This window comes from Camelus dromedarius, chromosome X (genome assembly GCF_036321535.1).
Source record: "Camelus dromedarius isolate mCamDro1 chromosome X, mCamDro1.pat, whole genome shotgun sequence".
In the NCBI taxonomy this organism is placed as follows: Eukaryota; Metazoa; Chordata; class Mammalia; order Artiodactyla; family Camelidae; genus Camelus; species Camelus dromedarius.
Window position 1 is genome coordinate 37,318,478 of NC_087472.1, and position 18,065 is coordinate 37,336,542.

General features: G+C 37.4%; 1 long non-coding RNA gene across 1 annotated transcript in view; it reads right to left on the reverse strand.

The window, feature by feature from the left end:
* Positions 1-18,065, reverse strand: part of LOC116150943 (uncharacterized) — an 89,440-nt gene that overhangs the window by 70,307 nt on the left and 1,068 nt on the right. Inside the window, exon 3 of the long non-coding RNA XR_004134785.2 lies at positions 4,204-4,333. This is a non-coding gene — a long non-coding RNA (uncharacterized LOC116150943). The remainder of the gene's footprint in view (positions 1-4,203; positions 4,334-18,065) is intronic.

Below are 18,065 nucleotides of genomic sequence, written 5' to 3' on the forward strand. Positions count from 1 at the left end.
TACAGAGATGAAATAATTTCCCATAGTATATTTAGTAGTTTAAATTATGTGTATTAATTAGAATTCTTAATGCTTACAAACCATAGTCTACAGTGAAAACTAGGAGGTAAGCAATTGTGAACTGTCTGTTCTATCCCTACATTCTGTAAATTGGTGGATTTATGAATCCATTTGATAATTTCTAAAAGTATATCCTTCCTTATAGTACAATCTTTCAGTGTGGCACAAAACATTTTTACTAACAAACCCAAATATCTTTTGTTCCTTTTTAACAAGAGGATAAAAGTAGGTAAACCTAGACTTGTGTTTAACAATTAATGTTTCAGTACCTTAACTTATTTTGAAATGATATCAATATTCCAAGAATATCCAACATTTAAATTAACTTTGCAAAATTCTAAGGTTGGAAGTTACTAAAAATATTTGGGAAACTATTTTTAAGATGACATTATAAAACATAATTATGGTTTGAAAGTTATTTTATAAACTTTTGTCTTATGTATATTTTTTTAATTCACTTGCTTTTAACAATTATATTTAGATCACTCATGAAGTTTTAACAGACATTAAACAGCTATCCATAATCTTCTTACTTTTCTTGCTAACAAATATTTTAAGAGGTAATATGAACTTATGACTAGTACATTTAGACAGAATGAAAGTTGTATCTGCATTATATTTAATGTTGATAACTCTGAAGCCATATGTATGTCTTAATTAATCCAACAAACTTAAACTAGCTTTTACTTACTGAAGATTATCTCAGATCATGTGAAATTGAAAAATATTTGGGTTAGTTTCTATCTTATTTCTGAGAGTTTAGGAACACAATTTATTTAAGCACTTATTTTTCTTTAAGCCAATTAAATAGAGATCTTTTATAAATCTCTTACCATCTGGAGGTAGAGAAATATCACACATCTCTAACATATGCATTAGACATACAGACAAATAGAGAAATTATAACGTTCATTTTAAAGTATTAGCAATGATATAGGTACAATAATTTTAAAAACTCACTAATTTATAAAAGAATGGTTGGATCCAAATTGTGTTTCTGGCAGATGGAAAAAGTTAAGGTTATCTGCTCAGATGGCTAAAGCTTTTTACTAATATTTGTAGAGAAGACTTTTAAGACTTTTTTATTTGTCTAGTTTCCAAATAGTTCTTTTTTTATTTATTTAACTTCTGACAAGAACCATATCCTTGAAGTCTGCATTTAAAAGAGATGGCTCTCAGGCCCTAGAAAAGACAGGGTTGAAAGTTTGTATCTCAAAGGCACTGATAAATGATGTAAACTTTCTCCAAGAATGAGTTTTGGAGCATATTTGCTTATTATCAAAGTCCTAGGATAATTACTTCTTAAATTTTCCTTTTTTTCCCTTAAATGCAGGACAGTTCTGACTCTGATGTTCCAGTCTTTTACGATATTTGTAAGTGTTTTAAGATGACTAGCAGAGGTCTGAATATCAGTAAGGATATGTGGGCTTTGAATTACTTCTAGATTTCTGTTCTTGTAAAGATTCAATTTGCAGGAAAGGGACAGTTGTCTTTTAATTTCTCAAAGAACTGGGTTACAGCTTGAAAGTGATCAAGGGGCTGACCTGCCCATCCAACTATATTATCTTCAATTTGCTTCTTTACATCAGGGAGATTTCCAACCAAGATGGAAATCAAAAGATTCCCATGTTCTAGATTTAGGGCTGTGTGTGTGGAATGTTTTAGCAAATCACTCCACAAAGGTTTCAGCATATTTCTTTTTCTCTGGGTACACAGCTCTATTTCAGCTTAGGAGAGATGTCCATAAAAAGTTCCTATTAGGTATTTAACATCAGTGTCCAATTTGGCCAACTTCTGACCATAGAGCTCCTTTTAAAAAGAAATCCTTTCAAATATCTTATTACCAGGTTTCAGTCAAGACAAACATTTGTATGCATAAGTGTGTCTCAGTTTGGGTTTCTGTGGCTGAAACTTGATAATTAATCTGTGTGCTTCTGTGTCTCAAGTTCTATTCCCCTAAATATTTATGAGCTCTGGAGCCATGCTATTTAGGTTCAAATCCATGATGTGTCATTTTCTAAGTGTACAAGCTTAAGCAAAGTATCTAACCTCCCAGCTCTTTATTATCTTTATATGTAAAATAAGGATGAAAAATATCATAGTGCAATTCTGAAAATAAATGTTACTTGACCCAAAACAAATGTTAACTAATTTTAAAACTTTCCTATTTTTATGGGTCATTAGTATTCTTGTAAGCATGGAAATTATGATGCAGATGGCTGTTTATTGATATTGAATGACATTCAATTTGTGTTGCTAGTGAAGAAAGGTAGGGTATAACATTGTGAGGAAGACGACATTTTATTTTTAGACAGAAATATGACTGTACTTGCAGAGGAAAAGGAACAGGATGGTAAATATCTAGGTAAATATAATAGACTGTTGTTGAGTTCTGCTAAAAGATAAACTGAAGCATATTAAGAATTTTGAGGGTTTAGGTGAGCAAAGACTGATTCTGACTGAGCACCAAATAGGAAGTGATTAGGAGCGCTCCACTGACAGGAGCTCAGAGAATGACTTACTTAAGGAAGGTATGGAAGCAAAGAGAAGAAATTATATGGCTAGCAATGGCTTAAAGCCCACTTGGCTGTTTGTGGTTGGTTGTCCTTATATAATTTTGTAAACTTGAGTCATTTACAGGCTTAGATTTTGGTTTGCTTACATAGGCCACTGTGGTATTAGGGCCACCTCAGTCTAATGATCTCCTTGTTTAATTACTTTAACAATTCCACCTTTTGGTAATTGTGCCAGTCTCAGCTGCCATTAAAGTTGTTCCTGTCTCACCATGAAAACTTGTAGATTATGATATCAGGTCTATAGAAGAATTACTTTTGCTATTTATCTCATTGTTCATCTTGTTCCTGTTTCTTCAAGCACAGTGAGACCATCTGATGGCTGTGAACATGCATTTAAAACCTTTGAAAGTACACAGAGCACCAGGGAGACTACAATGATGACTATCAGGAGGATAATACTAAGAGAGTAACATGTACTCTTTAGCTAATGCCCTCATCAACCAAGCCAGTTGGCATCGAATAAATCAAAGAATGTACCTGAAAAGGCATTATCTGTTTTAGATAAGTATCTTGTTTGTTAAGTCCTTTAATTTGCTACAATACCAGAGGTGTTGATTCACTTACAGCAATATTTACTATGGCACAGGCTCCTTGTTCAGCCAGTAAGTAATCTAAAACAATTCTGTTATTTAAAACTACCACAGCAAGAAAGCCTAGGGACTTTTGTTGTGTAGCTATAGTCTTTTTTTAGATTCAGCAATAGTTGCTAGAGTTAAGGGGCACCATCTTCCATGCATTAACAGAATGAAAAGCAAGTACCAAAAAGGCAAAAGGAAAAAAAGTTTCATATTAGAGATAAAGATCTTGATCCGCAACCTTGGGAGAACTGACCATCTCAAGATGCTGTCTGCTTCTACAGAGCAATCTCCCTAGTCAAGTTTAATTTTAGATCTCCAGCTAGTATGCAGTTCTAAGAGTCTAGAAGTGATCTTTAATTGGGAGACGTGGACTCAAGATTGAAGTGTCTGAAGCTTGGCTTCCATCTGGGTAGTGAGGAGGACCTGGTATGGTCCCTTTTGAGGAGGCTCAAGGGAAGTCTTTGCTCTTATTGATTTTAGATCAGAAGGGTGGGAGAAAATTGGAAGTGTTTGTTTGCATAGTTGTAGCCAGTGTCCAAAGAAACTTGCATTCAGTATCCAGTCCAGTTCACAGGTAGACAACAAAACCTCAAAGATGATGAACAGGACTAGAATCTAATATCCACAAGGATGTGTTATAGTTTTTTACTAAACATCTTTTTCTCTCTAAAACCACTCTCACTTCTATCAAAGATAAATTACAGTTAGACTATTTGTTTGCAAAATAAGTCTAGTCCCATTAAACTTGGCCTGTTATTTACATAACTGTAGCAAGAGTAGTGGCTGACCATAGAGGGTCTTTTAAAATATGCTTTGCTGGAGCTTTTCATAAGGAATCTTAACTGGACCTTTAAAAGCTTCTTGAGGCTAGGACTTGCCATCAAACTTTACCTACAATACCTATAGATTTAGGTTAATTCCTTTTTTCTCGAGGTCCCTCAAATGTCTTGAGGTTTCTGGGCCTGCAGGAAGAGATATTCCTCACTTACCTGGGAAAGCTGCTGGGAATACTGCAAGCAAGGCAACAGACTTCTGGTTTTCCAAGGGGCTTTATTGGCTCCATAAAGTCAGCCTCAGTTCCTTAAAGCTGTGTGGTCTATCTCTGATTCTATGCATATTCTGAAATATAATATTTCAGTCAAAGTCAGAATAAGAGAAAGAGTGACGGTTGGTGGAAGGGGTTGCAGCTGGTCCTACTAGATATTAAAACAGAATATACAGCTTGTACAATATAAGCGTGTGGTATTGGCCCAGGAATTGACAGAATGACTAATGCAGCAGAATAGAAAATACTGCCATATGTTAAATTATATTTGGAAAGTTAGAATATGATTAAGGTAGCATTTCAAATCATTGGAGAAAGGATGGATGATTTAATAAGTGGTATTGCAATAGGTTGATAACTATAGGGTTAAAAACGTTTAAAAACAGATCCATTTTTATGTCTTAAATCAGAATAAATTCCAAATGTCTCAGATTTAAGTGTAAAAACATAAAACCATTCAAGTATTATAAGAATCTGGAAGTCAAAAGAGGGATGGAACAGATTCTCCCCTTGAAGCTCCAAAGGGAGCACAGCCCTGCTAACACCTATAATAGAAGTGGAGAAAGATTTCCTAACTATGATCAAAATTCAAGAGCATAATTTAAAAAATTGATAAATTTGACTACATAAAAAATAACAATTTTGCATGGCAAAAAAAAAAGCATGATCGCCAATAAACACACACTGAGAAAAATATCCACAACTAACATCTCTAAAAAAGTACTAATTTCCCATCTATATACAAGCTTATAAATTGAGAGGTAGAAAAGAACCAATGACCCTAATACAGACATGTAAAAACAATAAACAGTTAAAGGGAAAAATGTAACTTGTCTTTAAATATGCAAAAAGAGGTTCAAAGTTGCTTGTAAAGTAGAACTGCAATTAAAACTACAATGAGATACCATTTCTAAATTATTAGACTGGCAAAGTTCCAAAAGTTTGTCAATACACTCAGTTGGTAAGGATGCAAAACAACATGTGCTTTCATACACTGCTCATGTGGATTCAAAGTGGTATGATCACTGTAATAAGCTTAATAATGGTCCCCAAAGACATCAGGTCCCAATCCCTGGAACATAAATCTTACCTTAAATGGAAAAAGGGGCTTTGCAGATGTGATTAAGCGTCTTGAAACAGGACGTTCATTTTAGATAATCTGGGTGGGCCCTATGTGCAGTCACAAGTACCCTTGAGACAGGGAGGCAGAAGAAAAGTTGACACACACAGAAAAGGAGGAAACAGTATGACTGTGCAGGCAGCAACTGAAGTGATGTAGTCACAAACCAAGGAATGTTGGCAGCCACCAGAAACTGGAAGAGGCAAGATACAGATTCTCCTGCAGAGCCTCCAAAGAGAACATGGCTCTGCCGACACTTTTTATTTTGGCCCAGTGAAACTAATTTCAGACTTGTGGCTTCTAGAATATGAGGAAATAAATTTCTCTTGTTTTAAACAACTAAGTTTGTGCTAACTTGTTATAGTAGCCATAGGAAAATAACATACCCACTATGGAGGGGAATTTGAAAATATCGAGCAAAATTTCCATATCTTGGCTACTGTAAATAATACTGCAATGGACATGGGAATGCATATATCATTTCGAATTAGTGTTTGCATTTTCTCTGGATAAATATCTAGAAGTCGAGTTGCTGGATCATATGGTAGTTCTACATTTAATTTTTTAAGGAACCTCCATACTGTTTCCCATAGTTGCTGCACTAATTTACATTCCTACCAACAGTGTACAAGGATCCCCCTTTCTCCACATCCTTGACAACAACTGTTATTTCTTGTCTTTTTTTATAGTAGTCATTCTAACAAGTGTGAGGTGGTATCTCATTGTGGTTTTGATTTGCATTTCCCTAATGATTAATAATGTAATGTTGAGCATCTTTTCATGTACCTGTTGGCCATCTGTATGTCTTCTTTGGGAAAATGTCTATTCAGATCTTCTGCTCATTTTTAAATCAGATTGTTTGGTTTTTTGTTTTGTTTTGCTTGGATTTTGAGCTAAATGAGTTCTTTGTATATTTTGAATATTAGCTCCTTTTCAGATATTTGCAATTACTTTCTCCCATTCAGTAGGTTGTCTTTTAATTTTGTTGATGGTTTCCTTGCTGTGCAGAAGCTTTTAAGTTTGATGTAGTCCCACTTGTTTATCTTTGTTTTTGTTGCATATTTTTTGGCGTCAGATTTTAAAAATCATTGCCAAGACCTATGACAGGAAGGCATACTGCTTGTTTTCTTCTAGGAGTTTTATGGTTTCAAGTCTCATGTTCAAGTCTTTAATTCCATTTTGAGTTGATTTTTGTGTGTGGTGTAAGACAGTCATCAAGTTTCATTCTTTTGCATACAGCTGTCCAATTTTCCCAACACCATTTATTGAAGAGACTGTCCTTTCCCCATTGTATATTCTTGGCTCCTTTTGTCATAAATTAATTGACCATACATGTGTCTAAACCTGTATTTTTAAGAAGCTAGGTGAACCCAAAACAGAGTAAACCCAAAGAAATTCAGGAAACCCAAAGAAATTCATCACAGTCAAAGCTCAGAATAGTAAAGACAAAAAAGAAATCTTGAAATCAGGAAGAAAGACACAATGTACAACCTACAGGAGAAAAACAGTATAAAGGACAGCATATTTCTCAACAGAAATCAAGTAGTCCACAGCATTTTCCAAGTGCCAAAATAAAGGAAGTATCAACCTCAAATTCTATATCCAGCTTAATTATCCTTCAGTAATTAATGGGGATTATCAAAAGACATTTCAAAAGACATTAGAAAAATTAAGAAAATTTTTCACCAGCAGATACACCCTAAAGAATGACTACAAGAAACAGAAAGGAATTGATAAAAGAAGAACTCTAGGAACATCTGGAAGGAAGAAAGAACAGCAGCACAAAAAAGATGGTTAAATATTTTCCTTTTCCCCTTGAAATTTCCAAATTCTGTTTGATATTTGAAACAAAAAGTATAAAACTGACTGATGTGGTTCTCAGTGTATGTAGAGGAAATTTTTAAGTCTATTCTTCCACAGATGGTGGATGGTAAAAGGACTTTATAGACCACACCAATAGAGGGAGCTGGGCATGCAGGCACTCACTGCTGTTTTGGGCACCTATTATTTATGAATGTATGAATCAATGAATGAATGAGAGATGTCCTGAGATAAGGGTATATATTTACCCCATATTCTAAATAGACAGGAATTGAGTATCACCTCCTTAGCCATTTGGTTACTTTGGCTTCAATGATCTTTTCTCTTTCTTAAAAAATTATCTCTATTGGAATGTAACGCTTTCCAGATGTTCTAAACTGTACTAACAATCCTTATCTCACTTTGCCAGATCAATTCCCTAGTCATTAAATACTTCTTCTGTAAGGTCAAAGGATTCAGGGAAGCCTAGGAATTATCCTTTGCATCTTTGTTAATCCCAACCTTCAGGAAGTTAGCAGAGAGATGAATTTAGAGACAAATGAAAGGGGTGTTATGGGCTCACCTGTTTTGGTAGCATTAAAGCCATGAAAGTGATAGGGCCAAATGTGTATGTGGTAATATGTTCAGATAACACAGCTGAAATCCAGAAATAAAGCATCACATCCCAGAGGAAATCGTATGTACAGATTCTACTAAACACAGTCAAAAAGGTCAGTTAGTGTGTTGTGTTTAAGTTGTGTTTTTAGTTTTAAAGAGTAAAAAAAGCAAAAGCCAGTCCCACTTGGCTGGTTTGAATCATAGATTATTTCCTCCCTAGCTGTGACTGCCTTTCAGTCTAGAAAGTTGTCTTGCCTCATAATATCCTTGTTTTACATTAACTGAAAGAGGATATCTTTGATCATTAGAGTTTGTCAGTATTGGATTGTTCCCACTGTGAGGTTCTTAAACTTTTTCACTTCAAAATATTAAAGCAACTCATGCTAGAGACCCTTTCAACATGAAAGGTTTGTAGTTGAGACATTACATATATTTTACTGTTTATAATAAAAGTCATCTATATAAAAGTCATGGGCATTAATTTTAATGTTTGCATAAGATCTGTTTTCAATGATATGCTAACACAAACAATTTCACCAATTGTTGATGGTATTTTCTATTAAGAGTTAAGATTCCGGAGCCAAAAGGAGCCATGTGTTCTTTTTGTTCATTTTCATTGTGATTCCCCTGAAGCAAGAGACTTTGGACAGCCTTCAGTGCAAAGAATTCAGATCAATCTTTGTTATTATACTTGGCTGCCTCTTGGCTATATGACTTCTGAGTGCAAATCATTGAACTCTTTAAAGAAGCTTATTATAGGGAATAAATCATAATGAGTGAAAAAGAAAGCAGTGTGGTGTGATACACCTCACTAAGCTGATGAAAGGAGTTGAGGTAACACAGAAGAAAAACCTGAGTGATCTCTGGGGCAATGCTGAGATGAAACAAACGAGAGAGTAGAGAGAGCGAACATGTGGACAGAGTGTCCTGCCTAAGAATGTGACTCCAGGAGGGAGAGAGAACCTCACTGACTAATGGGAGTCCCCGGGGCCTGGGGTCAGAGAGAAACTAAAGAGGGTGTATGGTTTCCAGACGGTGTGGGGGATCCGTTAATCATAAGTCCTTCCCCTTGATGTCTGCTTCCTACTTTAAGGGAGGTTGAGGGAACCGAGCATCAACTCAGCTTTATGACTGTCAGTGCTCCTGGTTCTGAACCTGCCCCCGTGGACCAGAGACAGACGAGCAGGGCACTGTCCTTCTTCCCATCATTTGTGCCATTTCAGTGTATCCAGGGGATACTATGCAGCGTCCCACGGAAGCAAATGTGTTCCTTCCCCCATCAGTCCTACACCTGGACGGCCTCATGCCCCTGGAGTGTCCCACCTCTGAGCCCTGAATGCTCCCCTGGGAGTCCCCACTTTTCACTCCAGCCAGGATGGACTCCCCGTGCCCTCCCTCCCATCCAGCCCCATGAATCCTGCCCACTGTCCCAGGCCCAGCTCCTCTTTGAGGAGTCTCTGATCATGTCCTCCTCTTTATAAATTAAGGGGGATCTACAGAGGCGACCACAACTTCCACAAGGACCTGGACTGCGTGAAACCATAACTGTGACCTCTGTACTCTCTGGGTCACTGGAGGTGTGAAGAGTGATGGATGCTGAGTAAAGACCCGTGTGACAGTGCAAGTCATAGCAGGAGAAGGAATTCACCCTGGGATGGCTTAGGCTCTGGGACCCAGAAAGAGCTCCTAGTTCTTGCTACAGTGTCCCTTCCTGTCAACCCCCCACCAGTCACCTCTTCCTAGAACTTCAAGTGGGTTCCAGACTCTCAGGTCATGTGTATGCCTAATGTGAACACAGAGGGCACCAACAAAGGAGAGGAAAAGCACGATTACTCCATGCGAAGGGTGAGTCGTTTCCCTTAGCCCAGCTCCATTACACTGCATATCACAGAGATGGCAGTGCAACTCCTATGTTACATAAAGGAGTGTGTGTGGTTCCCATCTTCTGATATTCCCAAATACTCACTAAAATTCTACTGAGATTAAGAAGCAACCTGCCAGTTAAAAGACTGGAAGAGTTAGGATGGGAAGGCAGGAAACGTTCGCATTGTGGATGATGCGCCCAATACTGTGCTGGGATCTTGATGAAGTTTTGCCTTTAAACTCCTCACAAGGACCAGGTGATGTATACAACATACAATTTATTTAACATTATATATATAATTATGTATAAAATTAGATCCTATATATAATATACTATATAATATCATATATTTAAATAAATCAGCAAGCTGGAGGATAACTATATGTGTATATAGTGAAAATGTGCAAAACAATACTACATTTTGTTTAGAAAAGCCAAAAGACCAGAGCTTAAATGTTCTTGTCACAAAACAGAAAGATTTATAACTGTGTGTGGTGATAGATGCTAACTAGACTTATTGTGGTGATCATTTTGCAATATATACAGATATAGAATCATCATGTTGTAACCTGAAACTATTAAACTGTTATATGTCAATTATACCTCAGTTAAAAAAAGAGACACTGCACATAAAAAAACAATATAAATACCTGGAAACACACCAAAGCAAATAAATAAAATGAAAAAAATCATATTTAGTCTGTCAAGTAAGTCATAAAATAAAATGTAGAATACAGTCTCATTATGCAGAAGAATATATATCAACATAGGTTTATATATATATGTGTGTTTGTGATTAAATATAAGTTAATGTGTCACACAGGAAAAAAATCTGGAGAATAGGTATCAATAAATTCACAAAGACTGACTTTGTATTATGAAGGGGGATATAGCAAAGACAAAAAGGAGAGACAGAACAATTTTAATTTCTAATATACATTTTGATATTGTCTGATATGTCTTAAACAACAAAATAATTGGTAATGTGACAAAACTGAAAGGTAGGGGCATGCCTGAGCGCCATTGGCACACATGCTTAAGCAAAACAAAGGAATATTCACTGAATCTGAAATAGAGAGAAATACTCCCACACAAGGTGACAAGCCTGGCCCAGGCTGCGTGGGCTCTCTGCCTCTTCATAAGGAAGTGTACCAGTCCCAAGACCCACACTTATGTGCTTCAGTGGGGTTTTGAAAGACTGTACACATGAGGCTTCTCTTCCCAACAGTCAGGAAAACAGCTGGACACCACCAGCATGTAGGGAATTTCAGAAAGCTTTGGCCTATACAATAGAATCCGTTCACTTCCCTTACTCCTTCTCATCACCACCCCCTTTGCCAAGCCCCCTTGATGAGACTTTCACATCTGCAAGTCTGACTGAGATCACCAGGGAGCATCCTCCTCCATTTTCTACAGGTTATTTTTTTTCCCAATGAAAAGACATAATTTTTATAAACAGATTTTAAACTCTATAGGAGAAAAGATCCAGTTTCTTCAGCAAATAAATTAGAAGGTTAAAAAAATGAGGATGGGCCTTCCTTAGACTCAAAGAGACTTAACACTTCAGAAGGAGTTAAAGAGAAATAAAACAAAGAAACTAAAATTAAAACCACAACAACATACCATTCCATGCCCTCCAGAACAACAAAAATGAAAAAGATGGAAAACACCAAGTGCTGACAAGGATTTGGAGCAGGTAGGGCTCGCTCACACTTTGGTGGGAACGTAGATCAGAACAACCACTTTGAAAAACTGCTTAGCATATATAGTCTACGACTTAGAAATGACACTTTTTGGTGTATGTCCAAGAGAAATGAAAATAAATGTCCATCAAAAAGATATGTAAGAGAACATTCATAGTACAATAATTCATAAGTAAAAAATTTTAAATATGTAAATCCCCAAAACAGATACATATATTGTGAAATATCCACACAGTGTCATATTATACTATACACTAATGAAAATGAATGACCTGCAACTGTGGACAATAATTTAAATCACACACACACACACACACACACACACACACACACATCATGTTGACTGAAAGGAGCCATACTCAAAAGTACATGCTGCATGATTCTAGGAATTTTTCCTCTGGCCTTACCTATCAAAGGGGGTCAGACCATCCCTCCAAACCACTGAAGCCTAAAGCACAGGGTACTGTGATTCCCATCTGAAAAGCACTTTGAGTTCATAAAAGAGAAAATAATTCATCGTGGAAGTCCAAGGAATTATTTTAACAACCAAGTTGTCTAATGCATAGGAACTATAATAATTATTCCCTTTTATTGTTTGTGGTTTCTTTTTTAATAAATATTGCCCTTGACAAAGATTCTCTCCTTGACCACACTCTAGTCAGACTCCTCCTAGCTCTCTTTCCAACCAGGCTTCAACCTGGCCAATAGTCTTGTACAAAATACTAACGTAGTTTCTAAGAGCTCAAGGCCTCATGCCTAAGATGATCCTAAATTCCTTTAAAGTGATCGCCTGAGAACACTCAAGGCTGTCAGCACAATTTACTGCTGAAGAGAGGACCGCGTCTCCCAGCCTCTGTGGGAGGTAGAAATCTAACTTGAATAAGTGCCAGGTAGCAAACCCAGATGGCTTTCACATGGATGAACACACTCTTCCTGCTTTTTGTTCTTTTTCCTTCCCTGACTGTATGGAGCTTCTACTCAGCCCCCTCCCTTTTCCCTCATACTCCCTTTAAAAAGCCTAGTCACCTTTGTACAAATGGAAGTTGAGGTCAGTTCATGCTAGACTCTTTTCCCTGTCACAACAGTATATTACTGATTAAAAATCTGTCCTTACCACTTTAACTAGGGTCTGGTTTGTTCATCTTTAACACGTTTTTTTTTCCTGTATTCATTACCCTTGTCCTTTTGTTAAATAAATACCATCTGGTACATGGCAAAATGCCTAATGAAGCATAGTTTCCACCCAAAGAGATACGGATGGCTCTAACCTAACATCATCCATCGTGGGCTGATATAGTTATGTTTTTTTTCCTTCTTCCTAAGTGTATTGGCTAGAAGTGTGGGTTCTGGAGATAGACCAGGTGCAAACCATTGTTCTGTCATTTATAAACTGTGTGAGTATGAATACTTTCACTTCACCTTACTGTCATTCAATTGCCTCATGTATAAAATTGGGATTATGCAGTATTTACTGTAAAAGACAAACCATTTTAAAACAAATAATATTCCATGTTTTGGTCTTAACAAAGATAACTGGTCCTAAACAGCAATATTTTTAAAATTCTACTGGCTCTCTGTGATCTTAGGAAACTGAAAGAACCACTCTGTGTTTCATTTACATATTCTGTAAAATGGGGAAAACAACCATTCCTATGTCATGGGATGTTGTTTTGAGAATTGAGTTAATACATGAAAACCCTTAGAACAGTGCTAAGCACACAATAACAGCGCAATAAACACTAGATGCTTTAAACAAATACTTATAATATATTTTTATAGTTTTATAGTTTGCATGTATGTTCAATAAAGTTAATTAGTCTTATAACTGAATCCTACTCATCAAATGATAGATTGTGTGTATCATTAACTTTCACAAACCACTGCTGAATGACCTAGTTATCTTGAGAACCTCTCAAAAGCACTTGGAACAACTGACTTCAGGAAACACACCACCATTTCTACACGTGACCAAAGGTAAAGCCAACGGGTCATCCTGGATCCTGTCTGATCCTCACACACCCACCCCCCACAGCCACTGCAGGTCCCACCTGTCCTACCTCCTACACCCGCTGTCCAGGCCACCCCGCCCTCTGCACACTGCTGCAGCTCAGGGCCAATCCACTCTCGTCCCTCCTCTGGACTCTGCAAGCTTCTCATAAGGGTTATCCCCACAGCTATCCCATCCCTGTCCAGTCCACTCCCCACACAGCGGCCAGAGTCAGCTTGTGAGCACGTGAATCAGAGCCTGTCACCCCCACACGCTAACCCTCTGCCCTAAGAATGAACTCCAAACTCCTGACACAGCCCGGACCATGTGGCTCCTGTCTGCCCTCATCTCCCACCACCTTCACCTCGTCTGCCAGGCCCCACCCACGCGAGCTAGTGGTCGTCCGCTCCTGCAACCACCAGAGCCACACAAATCACAGGGCGAATGACCCAAAGGCCTGCCCAGGCCAGGTGTCCTCTTGTCATTCAGGATTCAGCTCTAATGTCGCTTCCTGAGAAAGAGCTTCACTGACAGCCTCATCTATAATAATCCCTGTTCCCATCATTTTGTATTCTTTTTATGTGTTTGTTTTCATCAAAGTGCAAATCCCCATATGAAATTGCCCCATTTATTGATTCACCTCTTTACGGCCAGTTTTCCCAAACTGGAATGAAAGTTTCAGGGACCCTGCCTATCTTGTTCTCTGTGCTGTGTCCCCAGTGTCTTGTTCAATGCCTCACATATAAATCACTGAATAAATATTACTTAAATTAAGGAACTGTTAACCTATTTGACATGCAGGAGCAGAGACAGATATTTAAGGCTGAGGTTGAAAAAGAAATTAGATATTAAAGGATTCAAAAATTTAAGATGTGTTTGTTGCAAATCCACAGCAGAGGTGTTTAAACTTGAATAAGTATCAGAAACACTGGAGATATTACTCAAAATGTAGATACCTCTCATTCCACATCCCTGCTTTAGATTCGGTAGACGTAGAGTGGGCCCAGGGATCTGGAATGTTAACAAGCACCCCAAGTGAGTTTAATAAAGTCCTCTGAGGCTTCCACTTGGAGAAATCTTGGCCCAAACAGCTGACATTTGTGTAGCATTAATTTAATGCCTGCCAGGCAGAATTCTATGATATCTGGGGTGTGTCTGTTAATGTAAATACTGGAAAGTGCACTGGTTCTTCTCTCCCACCTATGAGCACAGATTGCTTTCTCACATGGGATCATACCTAAACTCCACAATACTCCTGGGTGGTCCAGAGCACTGGGTACTGTTAACCTGCTGTATAGAAGACAATGGCAGAAAGGGTAGTGACTTAACTAAAGTGTCCCAATGATAGGCCGACCCCTTCTTCACTCCTGCTCCAGGAACCTGTCTAGCAGGCTCAACATCATACTTGGTTCTTCTCTATCAGCTCTTGTTTCTGGGGCTTAGGGTCTTCACCCTCCTCAGATGTTCCACTAAAAGGGAGAGACAGGGGATCAGACAGCACATGGAATAGAGAGAAAAGTGAAAGGATGGTAAAGAACATGAAATGCAGGGGAAGGGGTGAGGATGTTCTGCCCGTCCCCACTCAGTTCACTGGAAGCTGTGCAGTGATGCTCTGCCCCTCCCCCAGCTCCCCCACACCGCCCCCTCCACACACAGCAGTGACACTGAAGCTGTCACATCATGGACATGTGGGCTTATCCTTGCTTGTGTCACATGCCCAAGTGTTCTCCCTGGAGGTCATGCTATTATGGTAATGTCAGAGGCATCACATTGACAGGATGAAGTGGGCAAAGCTGGATTGGGAAACGAACATTGCTGTGGGCCTACTAGATGCCACAGGTTGAAGGTTGTAATTATCAGACTTTTTATCTTCAGTTCCTCAAAGCGATGCTCTGAGGTGGGCATCATAATTTTCTTTCTAGAGATTAGGAGATACTCAGGCTCAAAGAACAAAGTATATGCTCAAAGAATTCTAAGGACACAGAAGCCAGCTTAAAGGGGCTTCTATTGGCCAGTTCTGGAACAATTTAGACAACAAAATAATTATGCAATCAGACAGTAGCCCTTTGAGCAAAATAGGAATCTATGAGCCATACTGATATAAATTAAAAAATAAATAAATAGGGAGAAGAGAAAACTCTATCTCTAGGCAAATTTCAATGAATAAACCTGAGAGGAATGAGCAAATCAGAAAAGCAACACTTGACAACTATCACAGTCATAAATTCAGGTTAGAATTATAACATGATTCTCAATCAGCACCAAATCCCACAGCAGTCACTGAGTCACCATGGTAACCATGCTAGCCAAGTGAAGCTGGAAAAAAACAAACAGCAACCACTGTGATTCGGCTCCTGTTATGTGGCAGGAAGTGAACAGGGCTGACATGACCACAGTATTAACCTCAAGTATTCCTTACAATAAAGATTCCTTGCAGCTGCCTCAACATACATATACATACAGACATATGTGCTCGCATACACACATGCTCTCTCCTTCTATCTGTCTCACCCCCCAAGAACCCAGGAATTCATTGAGATGGACTTCCTGGGAGATGTCCTGTAGAATCTCTGTGATATCTCCCTCCCTAGTTTCAGTATAGTGCCAATAATGCCTAAAAGCTGATATAGAAACACAGTCAAAGCACGTTATGCATCAAGTAGTTTTCCATCCTAAAGTAGCCTGTGCATTCCACCAAAAATTTCCTGCAATGGCTATTATTAAACATTTGCTTGCTGATAGTTCAGTGAAAATATAGTAATTGGGAACTGTATTTACAAAACAATGCTTTTTACAATTGCATCAAAAGGTATGAAATATTTATGGATAATCTGTCCACAAACATGCAAGGCCTATTCATTGAACACTACAAAACATTGTTCAGAAAAATTAAAGACTTAAATAAGCAGAGAGAGAACTGTCTTTATGGATCAGAAGATTCAGTATTGTTAAGATGTTGTTAAGATGTCCCTTCTCCCCAAGTTGATCCTATATACTCAGTGCAACCCCAACAAACATCTTAGGAAATATTTTTTAAAGAAAATTATGGGCCAATTATGAAGTTTATGTGGAAATGCAGAGGCCATGGACTATAAAAAAACAACTTCGAAAAAGAAGAATAAGGCTGGAGGATGAACACTCTCAGATCTGAAGACTCACTATAAACCTACAGTAATCAAGACAGGGTGTATGGTATTGGAATCAAGGTAGACAAGTAAATTGAAGGAAAAGAATAAGGAGTCCAGAAATACATGCACATATATATGGAGAACTGATTTTTGAAAAAGAGGCAATGCAATTCAGTGGAGAAGTGATAGTCTTATCAACAAAGTGCTGGGACAAGTGGATATCATATATACAAATATAAACTGTGATCCACATATCACATTATACACAAAAGCCCATCAAAATGGATCACAGACCTGAATACAACCTAAAGCCATCAACTTTCTAGAAGAAACACAGGAGAAAATCCTTGTGACCTTGGATTAGGTGAATATTTCATAGATGAGACATCAAAACTACAATCCATAAGTAAACTAATACATAAATTCGACTTCTTCTAAGCTAAAAACTGCCCTCCCTAAGACACTGATGAGAGAATGAAGTCAAGGCACTGAGTAGGAGAAAATACTTGCCAGTTACATATTTGACAAAGGATCTGTATCCAGAATACAGAAAATCTATGAAAAGTAAATTAGGCAGAAAAAGACACTACAATAAATAAATGTGGGAAAATTCTAAATAGACATTTCACCAAAGAAGACATAGAAACAGCAAATAAGCACATGAAAATGTGCTCAATAACATCATTAGGGAATTTTAAATTAAAACTACAATTTGATACCGTTGCATCCACATGAGAATGGCTGAAATTAAAAAGACTCACCATACCAAGCATTGGCAAGATTGTGGATGATGGAACTTTTGTACAGTGCTGAAGAAAATGAAAAATGGTGCAACCAGTTTGGCAATTTCTTAACAACGTTAATCTTACATCTACCATATGATCCAGCCATTGCACTCTTAAGTATTTACCTTAGAGAAAGAAAGCATATGTCTGTGCAAAAATTTAAACACAAATGTTCACTGGAGCTTTAATTAAAAAACAACAAATTTCAAACAAATTGCAATATATCTATTTATAGATACTACTCATCAATAAAAAAGAATGAATTATTGATACATGCAACAAAATGGATAAATCTAAAATAAATAGGCTGAATGAAAGAAGTCAGACCAAAACCAACCAACCAGAAATCCCTTTATGATTCCATTTAAATAAAATTCTAGGACATGAAAACTAATCTGTAGTGAGAGAAGATCAGTGGTTGCCTGAGTACACTGCAGGGGGAGGGGTAGAAAGGCCAGGTAATAAAGAGCTGAAACTGTTATGTACTGGGAGAGTAAACAGAACTATATTTAAGAGTATTTAGTTATTTTAACAGATTAATAAAACAGTCTAAAGTAATTATTTTTAAAAATACATAAACTCTTAAAACATTTTAAACTAACATTTGGAAATGTTCTGGCTTCTTAAAATTTTTCATTATAGAATGGATAAAAACGTGGCTACCAGGGAAGAAACTATACTACAATGTCAAATTGCTGGGAAGACTTTCTAACCAAATGCATATTTCAACAACCATCTGAAAGAAACATGGGAATCACTGAATAATATTTACCCAGTGAGAACAATTTAGGTATATTTATT